This window comes from Frankliniella occidentalis, unplaced genomic scaffold (genome assembly GCF_000697945.3).
Source record: "Frankliniella occidentalis isolate FOCC.00 unplaced genomic scaffold, Focc_3.1 Scaffold24, whole genome shotgun sequence".
Classification (NCBI taxonomy): domain Eukaryota; kingdom Metazoa; phylum Arthropoda; class Insecta; order Thysanoptera; family Thripidae; genus Frankliniella; species Frankliniella occidentalis.
This window is the reverse complement of record NW_026267154.1, coordinates 494,023-502,289: the sequence shown is the minus strand read 5'-3', so window position 1 is coordinate 502,289 and position 8,267 is coordinate 494,023. Positions and strand designations below refer to the sequence as shown.

The 8,267-nt window shown below is 52.8% G+C and overlaps 1 protein-coding gene across 4 annotated transcripts in view; it reads left to right on the top strand.

Annotated features, from left to right (window-relative positions):
* Positions 1 to 1,911: 1,911 nt before the first annotated feature.
* Positions 1,912 to 8,267, top strand: part of LOC113213621 (transcription factor SOX-5-like) — a 45,249-nt gene continuing 38,893 nt past the window's right edge. For all 4 annotated transcript variants that reach the window (XM_052265121.1, XM_052265119.1, XM_052265120.1 and 1 more), the window contains exon 1: positions 1,912 to 2,256. The gene's annotated coding sequence lies outside the window, so the exon portion shown is untranslated. The remainder of the gene's footprint in view (positions 2,257 to 8,267) is intronic.

Sequence of the window (8,267 nt, the reverse complement as noted above, 5' to 3'; positions counted from 1 at the left end):
AGCAGCGGGAGCAGCGGGAGCAGCGGGAGCAGCGGGAAGAGGAGAAGCAGCGGGAGCAGCGGGAGCAGCTGGAGCGGCAGCGGGAGCAGCGGCAGCGGGGCAGCGGAGCAGCGAGTGTATCGGGAGCAGAGGGAGTCCCGGGAGTATCGGGAGCAGATGGAGCAGCGGGAGCAAGCCGTACAAGCCGGGAGTGGGGTGAGTGGGAGGAGCAGGAGCTGTGGGAGCTGTGGGAGCAGCGGGAGCTGTGGGAGCAGCGGGAGCTGTGGGAGCAGCGGGAGCTGTGGGAGCAGCGGGAGCTGTGAGAGCAGCGGGAGCTGTGGAAGCAGCGGGAGCTGTGTTGGGCCAGCGAGAGGTAGCGGCGGGGGCCTCAGGGAGTCGTCTGAAATTCAGTGCAGTGATACGTGTTATTTTTACATAGCCTATGTAGAGCCACATGATTTCTGCATCGCGTATCACGGAAACATGCCTGAATTTGGCCTACCTCAGCCAAGATTATGCTTAAAGAGTCATATGAACGCCCATCAAATGACTCTAAATGAGCGTACGTATACCCGCTTTCGAAGAGGGAGTATATATATGATTGGATGTACGATATCGCTCTGCCAGAAGCGAGAGACCTAACCCCTCCATTTCAGCCAGCCGCTAAAGCAGTTCGGTCGGTTCAGGCATTTGAAGTTTCCAGAGGAAAGAGCTCGAATTGACACGCACAGTAGAAGACAGGCTTTCACCACCAGCCTTGCTCTGGGTGATCGAGCACAGCGCATGCCTCTTCCACGTTTGAGATCTTTTCGGTAAGACAACACTGATAAGATAAGTGAGCAACTACTTTGCACTTATAGACACAACTGAAACTAACATTAGTAACTAGTTAATTAAAATATTGTCTGAACTCGATTATGCGTCAGTCGGGTGTTAGTTGCAGTTATTCTAGTTAGACATTTGGAGTGAAACTCTGTAGTTGTGCACTTGCAAGTGTTTAACTCGATAGCTGTGCACTTGTATTGAGTGTGCAACTCCTCTGTTTGAACGCTGCCTTAGATTGGGTGCCTGCTTTGTGGGAAAGTCTTAGACATCAGTTACACACTAACAGGTGTCGACTACTTGCAAGTATTCACCTTGCGTTTGCACACTTGCAAACTTTAAGAAGTTGCACACTGTGTTTATCAGTGAATGTTTTTACCTTCTGTTTGAATAGAACTATAGGCATTCTGTTGTTTTTTTAATCGAATTTTTAAAACTATGTTGAATTAAATTGTGAGACGGTGTTGATTTATAATATAAAAAAACTAATTGGAATGAAGATAGGGAATGGATTTGTAAATGAAAACAAACTGACCTAAACTGTAATCTTTCGTTCACCCTTGAAAAACAAAAGGCTGGCGAGGTAGGACTCGGTGATAATTTACTAACTGTTTAGGGGGGCGTTTTAACAGCAAAAGAAATAACAACATTTGCGTATTTTTGGAGGTGGTGTACAGCTCGACAAAATTCATTAGCAGCCCTTGAGATAAATTGCCCATTGTGGTGTTCCAGTGTAACCTTGGGGTAAGGGACCGCCACAAAGGGACTATCTAAGTGCAAGTGTCCATAGGAAATGTTGATTGAAAGTCGTCGTCTTGACTCGGCTGACTGTCGCGAGTAGTTTGGGGGCCCCTAGGGGGGTGGGTCCCGGCCGGCGCCGAGGCCGCGACTGAGGCGCCACCGGTACGGGCCCCGGGTGGGCCGCGGGTGGGCCCCGGGTAGGGGCGGGGTGGTGCCCGGGGGGTGGGCCTGGGGGCGGGGCCGCGCAGCCTCCTAGGGGGGCGGGGCCTGCGCGCGACGCGAGCGGTGGCGCGCCCTGGGCCGGCGGCGCGGCGCGGAGCCGAAGCTCGGCCGAAGGCGGGGCCGGCGCCGTCCGGCTCGCTCAGTGCGGGCGGCGCGGCGGCTCGGGAGAGGAGTCTGTCTCGGAACAGCGCGGCGCACGGTCGGTCTGTGCAGAGCCTCCGCTCGGCCCGCTCAACAAGTGCGAGTCCCGCGAAAGTGCGTGTGCGTGCGAGTGAGTGAGTGAGACAGCTGTGCTGCGGCTTCGCGGCGTGGACTTGGAGGAGGACGCCGTCAAGAGACACCCACCCGTCACCAGGGGCGCGACGAGCGCGCGCTGGACAGCCCGACCTTTCCCGGCCGACGAGGACCACGACCACGCCGTGCACCAGGATCCCCACGCACGCAGCGATGTGTCTCCGCGTGGGGGCCAAGCAGGCCTGCTCCTAGGACCAGGTGAGCACGCCGCCGACCCCTGCCCGTCGAAGTGCCGAGTACACACACACACACACACACTCACACAGCTTATTGAGGGTCCCAGGCAGACCCGGGGATGTATCCCAACCAGGCTGCATCGTTGAGGGTCCTCCGTCAATGTGAGGACGACGGGATGGTCGTGCCCGGCAGAGTGTCGAGGGTCGCCTGCCGGCTCTTCCTGCTCGCGGACTCGAAACCCCGCTTGACCGCCCTCTGTGTCGCGTTTTAGTACCAGCGGACGGGCTCGGCGACAAGGGCCGACGCATCCGCGTCACGAGTTAATCGAGCCATCATTAAAATCAATTATTGCACGTGTGGCAGCCAGTCGATGAGTCTCTGAGCGGGTGTGTGTGTGTGTGTGTGTGTGTGTGCGCGCCGGGGAGGGCATTCCCTATCGTAAGCTACTGCTCTGGCGACACCTCACTCTTCTCTCTCTCTCTCTCTCTCTCTCTCTCTCTCTCTCTCTCTCTCTCTCCCTCTCTCTTCCCCTCTCTCTCCCCCTCTTCTTTCTCTCTCCCTCGCTCTGGGCGCAAATGCACCCCGGTAATTATGAAGGGTATTTATAACCGTGTCGTCCCAGGCGCGCTGGCGATGGAGCGGGACCCACCCCTCCCCGCCCCGCCCCGCCGCGCCGCGCCGCCCAGCGCCACGCCACTCGCGCATGACAAGTATTAAACGCAGCCAGTTGACCGGTGCAGCGCCCGGGTCCACATACACACACACACACACACAGGCACACACACACACGCACGGCCGTCCTTTCTGCAGATGGGATCAATTTACTTACCTTGCGCGGCGCGGCGCGGGGCGGGGCGGGGTAGGCGCAGGGCGCCAACTGGTTTTCTGCATGCGACCGGTGCGCCCGCCGGCCGCGCGGTGGTGCGGACCGAGGCGGGGCGGGGCGGGGCGGGGCGGGGCGCTCCCGGGTGTCGTCCGCGATAACGCAGTCCGCCTCTTGCGAGATCGAAGCGACGCGCACGCGGAGCAGAATCCCGACGACTGCTTGTACTCGAGAAAGGCTCATTAACGTTTCGTCAAAAACGGCGCAAGAAACGCGTTTTCGTGCTTCCTTATTGAAATTCTTTATAAAAGAGACCGATTGGAAGAAAACGAAATTATTTAGGATTATCTGGTGTGTTGGCATGCACAAGTAGGCTCTGGCTTCTTTTTTATTTTTATTTTCGATTTTTAATGTTTGCATTCTTTTCTTGGACTGACCCGTTGTGTGAAAGTCGGGCATGGACGAGCATAGACATTCTATAGAGGGGATGATGTCGAAACTTGACAGCGAAAAAGAACATTTGGAAAGGCGAAAGTGTATTATAATGGCTTGGCACTGTACTACACAGTGCCAATCGTTTTCGACAGCGGAACACAAGTGGCACGAAACTTTTACACTCTGCATTTCTAGTTGTAAAAAGATAGAATAACAGAGGAGCGGCAGGATTCGACAGGCCGAATCGCTGAAATGACCATTCGCAGCTGTTCAACTGGCAAGCCGCTTGACAGTCTTTAACATCATGTCGGATTACTTGTAAAGGTGTTTTAACATATGCTAATCGGATATCTTGGGAGTGTTGGACTCGTAAATACCTACCTCCAAGTAGTGCCGCCACGCGTCCCAGTTTTGTACACATTTTGGTTGGTAGCCACCCCTCTTTGGCGACATATGTGACCATACTTGGCAACATTCCCTTTTTGGCGACTTCTTTTTTATGTCGCCAAACTTTTGGTGACATCTGAGATGTCACCACAATTATGCGAGCAGATATGTCGCCATGATGGTGTTGTCGCCGTGTAACGTCACCAGAAAAGGGGTGGTGACAAATTTGTCGCCAAAATTATTGTGACAAATAAAAAGACCTTCCCAAATAAATGTGTCGCCAAATGTTGGTGAAACGTGTCACATTACAGATTACTGTGACTTTGCAAGTCGTAAGATCGTGACCGTCACCGAAATAAAAAACATCGTGACAATGGCAAATCGGGCGCGGGTGACGTTTTGCACGACGCGTCAAACTGATATGTCGGCGAGGTAGAGAAACTACTCGTCCGTGGCGCTTCCGATCGACTTCCTCCGCTCGGTTATTCTAACGTCGTGCCCCACGCCACCCCGCTTCGCCACGCTACGCCACGCCGTGCCAACGCTACTCTGGCTCCGGGAAAGTTGAAGTCTCCTAGGGGATTTCAACGCGCGTTCATTCCAAGATTATTACTTATATGCGCCACTTGTAAATATTGCAATTATTTGCAGCGGCAGCTTAGATTTTTTCTTCATCTCCCCGAACTTTTTTATTGTCGTTGTCTCTTGTCGTCCCCCCCCCCCCCCATCTGCACGTTAAAGGAAGACGGAAGACAACACTGCCGCACATGCACCCACCTCTCAGTCAGACAGACACACACACATACGCGCACAGACACACACGCACGCATACGCAGAGCCTGTTGCGTCTCCCACAAATGATGTTTCCTGTTTCTGACGATAACAGTGTCAATTTTCACTGTTGAGAAGAAGAAGGCCCTGCGCGCTGACTTCTTCTGCCTCTTGTGTGTCGGTGAGGGGGGCAGGGGGGGGGGGAGCACTGGGCCGGGATTGTGCACATCTGGACTACAATGGGACGCTGTTCGAGTCAAGCCACATGCACACATGTGCTCGCCAGTCACCAGACGCCCCGCCACACCCCGCCACCCCCGCGCCACTGTCCGTCAGGAAGCTCTTACATCTCTCTCTCTCACTCGCACACACACACACGCACATACACCAGGGTCACTCATACTCACACATAACATACTTTTCCTTTCACCGTTCAAACAGCGCTGCCACCATGTACATTTCTTCCTCCGCTGTTACCTCTCATTTCGCGGAAACATTTTGTCAAATCTAGAAACAACTAAGCTTTAGGTAGCCAGAAAAATTAAATCAAAATAAATTTTTAATCGATTTGCATTACTATGTTTTATACTCTGTCATGACCTTGCCATGAAGTTCCCAGCGTTCACACGTTTGCAAATTATTTTTCATTTGTAGAATTTTAGTTTATGTAGATTGTTGTAAGCGTGCGAAGCCGCACCAAATTGGTTGTAAGCAAGTGTTTGTTACGGCACGTCGAGGTTCTTTTTTTTTTTTTTTTTTTTTTTTTTTGCTCGAGCAGCGACGCGCTCGCACAACTTCCGACCATCTGATTTACTCATGCTTATCGATAATTTGCGAAAGCAAAGGCAATTTATTTATCAGTTCGCAAAGCGTGCGGCAGGACAGACCAAAACGTCCTGAACGTGCTCCGGAGCCCCCCGGTAGCGGCCGGAAGAATCACCGCACCAGCTGTTTTTCGGGAAAGAAGGCCGGGGGGGAGATGGGGGAGGGGGGGGGGGTGCCGGGTCAGGCCGACGGGATCCCTGGGTCTGGCCGCGCGACTCGCACATGTTTGTCAGCGGGAAGGCCTAAGGAGAACAGACAGAGAAAAACGTTAACACTTCCCGCTGCCTGCTGCAGCCCCCTGCGCTGGCCCTGCTGCCTGGCCTGGCCCCGGGTTGGCCCGCCGCCGCCTCTGGCCGGGGCTGCAACATTGTTCTCACAGCTTACTCTTTCTCTGCTCCCATCCGCCCGAAAGCCATAATCTAACTTCGGGCAAAGTTATAAGCGTATAGTAGTACGATCTGCTCTGGACGCGCCTTCTGTTTGAACCTGTCCTATAAACCCTCCTACTTTAATTTTTGCGTGCGTGTTGTGCGTGCTACATTATTTCTGTACGAGTGTTACACTTTTCTAAGACGCATTTTTAGCAGATGATACATTATACTCAACTGAAATCAATAATACTTTACTTAACTATGTATCATTGCTTGTACTCTCATGTGGAGCGCTGAGAGGCACCAGGCATGACGTCATCCAAAAGTGTGTGTAGGGGCGCGCGATGAGGTTCCCGCCGCCCGCCGTGCCCCAGCCAGACGCTCCCCCCTCCCTTCTACCCCCTCCCTCCGGCAGACTCGGCTCGCCGCTCGGCTCGAGGCGCAGCTCGTGGCTCGGCTCGGACCGTCTCGGCTGAGGAACGCGCGCGGCGCGGTAATTCAAACTCTAACGTAACTATGAAGAGACAGAACTAAATGAATTCAGAAACATTATTTTCAAACCATGTCTCTATTGAAAAGTATCACTCGCAAACTGTCTCTACGTCCCTCTTCACACTGACGTAGTCTTAGACCCTTCAAAACATTACAAAGTATAGGAGACGCAGAACACAACCCAAATCTTTTCATGCATGAATACCTAATTAAATGTGAATTAAGATTTGTAAATTATCTATATACTATACAAGTAATGCGTAACGTGATCTTCCACTGAAATATTATAGACTGGAATAATTCTTGAATTCGTATCATCTGCTTTCACGATCCGTTCCTGAACGGAACTTTTTTTTGTAGACTTGTCTAAAAGTAAAACAAAACGACCCCAGCTGCCCATCTTCTTACACACGCTGACCCTTGTATTACGTAAGCTGTGTTTTAGTCACCGCTGGTGCGACCATAGAGAAACTAGTCGTTTCTCTATGGGTGCGACGCTATTGACGCTAGGTTGTATGGGCTGACCGCTGCGGGTGGCCCGCCCGCAAGCGCGTAGGTGAAGTTCCGGAGAGTGGAGTGGGGTTAAGAGCGGGGGGGGGGGGGGGGGGGGCACCAGACACGCAAAGCCCTGTCAGGTCCAGGGCTTCAGGAGTCGCTTTAGACGGCACGACGTGGGCGCTACGCCACCTGCAGAATTATTGGTGTCTCGCCGTCGAACCCCACACAACTAAAATCCCGCCACACCCCGCCCCGCCCTGCCCTGCCCCACCAGTCTCAGTAATTAATCTATAATGGGGAGCCGAGATAATGCGGATGGTCACTACACCGTGAGAAATACTACTTGTGAAGGGTGACAGAAAACATTTCCATTTTGTGCCTTGTCAAATTAAGGTCTAAAATTGTAGAATCACAAGGAATACGTACGGAATTGAAATACGTTCAAGAGCTAGGTCTCTCGTAAATTTATGCAGAAAGTCCTGCACGCACGTTTTCCCCTCGTAGGCAGCAAAAAGATCTATAAGGATTGCGTACGGAAATCGAGATTCCTTTTTAGAAGACCGGTGATTGGAGTGGAGGACCGAGGAGGCCTCAACTCCGACAGTCTGGTGCAACACACCCCCACCCCCCCTCTCTCCATCTCTCCCTCTCACTCAATCTCTCTCTCTCACACACTCACACAATCGTGACGCACACCCGACCGGGGCTACTCTTCCAAAAATTACCACTTCTTCTTCATAAGAAATGGCAAATAAATCTGTTTGCTTGCAGCAGTCCAGCACAATTCGAGGCAATCGAGAAAATCTTGCAAACTTGTCGATCTGCGGTGCACACCCGAAAAGTGTCTTGAGGCCCGCAGCGACAGCGATTCAATCCCCTCCCCCAGCCCTCGTCCTCCTCCTCCCCGCTCTCTCGCTCTCTTTCTCTCCCGCCTAACTCATTTCAATGTCTGTATATGCCACTCCACAAACCAAAAACAGACGAAGACGCCACGATAAATCCCTTCAGACAATATGCTGCCATTGGTCTGCCTCCCCCTCCCTCTCTCTCTCCCCCTCTCCCTTACCTGCTCCTCCGCGGTGTATTCCTCTGCTGGGACCGGTTCGTCGTATTGGCTTATTTGTTGCTTTGTCTCCTCATGCCCCAGCCCGACAACACCTAGGGCTTCCCACTATTCTACGTTGATTGAGGACGAAGATCGGACGAGGAAGACCCCCCCCCCCTTTCCTCCCCTGTCTGTGTGCTTGCTCTACTGGATTTCGCACTACTCCACTTAAAAAACAACACTGATAACCATGTGGAATAAAGATAGAGAGCGCAGGTTAGGTCACTCTCCCTTCATCCACCCACGCACAACGGCACTCCTTTCGTCTAGCACATTAAGTGCTGGAATGTCGATCCTTGTTCTTTCTGTGGATCGTCTTGTCCTT